The sequence below is a fragment of the Primulina huaijiensis genome, chromosome 15 (genome assembly GCF_012295235.1).
Source record: "Primulina huaijiensis isolate GDHJ02 chromosome 15, ASM1229523v2, whole genome shotgun sequence".
Taxonomy (NCBI): Eukaryota; Viridiplantae; Streptophyta; class Magnoliopsida; order Lamiales; family Gesneriaceae; genus Primulina; species Primulina huaijiensis.
The window spans coordinates 7,178,667-7,179,570 of NC_133320.1; positions in this window are offsets into that span (position 1 = coordinate 7,178,667).

Here is a 904-nt window from a genome sequence, read left to right on the forward strand (position 1 = left end):
CTCCTGCAAGCGCTGGTGGCAATGCCACTCTATAAGCTAGTGTACTAATCCTCTCCAAAATCTCAAATGGACCAATAAATCTTGGGCCTAGTTTCCCCTTTTTGCCAAAACGCATAACACCCATCATGGGTGCTATTTTCACGAATACGTGATCTCCCACTGCAAACTCTAAATCCCTACGTTGTTTGTCTGCATAGCTCTTTTGTCGGCTTTGCGCCGTCTTCATTCTATCGCGAATTTTGACTATAAGGTCGGTGGTCTCTTCAATCACCTCTGGACCAATCTCTCTTCTTTCACCCACTTCGTCCCAATGAATAGGAGATCTACATTTCCTTCCGTAAAGTGCCTCAAAAGGAGCCATCCCGATTGATGATTGATAGCTATTATTGTAGGTGAACTCTACTAGAGGTAATTTTGGTTCCCAACTGCCTTGGAAATCAATAACACATGCTCGAAGTAGATCTTCCAAAATCTGTATAACTCTTTCTGACTGTCCATCGGTTTGAGGATGAAATGCTGTACTGAATAGTAACTTGGTTCCCATCGCTGCATGTAGACTTTTCCAGAAAGATGACGTGAACCTCGGATCTCTGTCAGACACAATGGATACAGGAATCCCATGCAGACGAACTATCTCTCGAATATACAACTCGGCGTACTGAATCATGGTGAAGGTCGTCTTGATAGGTAGAAAGTGCGCTGATTTAGTAAGACGATCAACTATCACCCATATAGCATTAAATCCCTTAACTGTCTTTGGCAATCCCACAACGAAGTCCATGGTGACATTTTCCCATTTCCACTCGGGAATAGGGAGTGGCTTCAATTTACCTGCTGGTCTTTGATGCTCTGCTTTAACTTGTTGGCAAGTCAAACACTCGGATACAAACTTCAGAATGTCTCT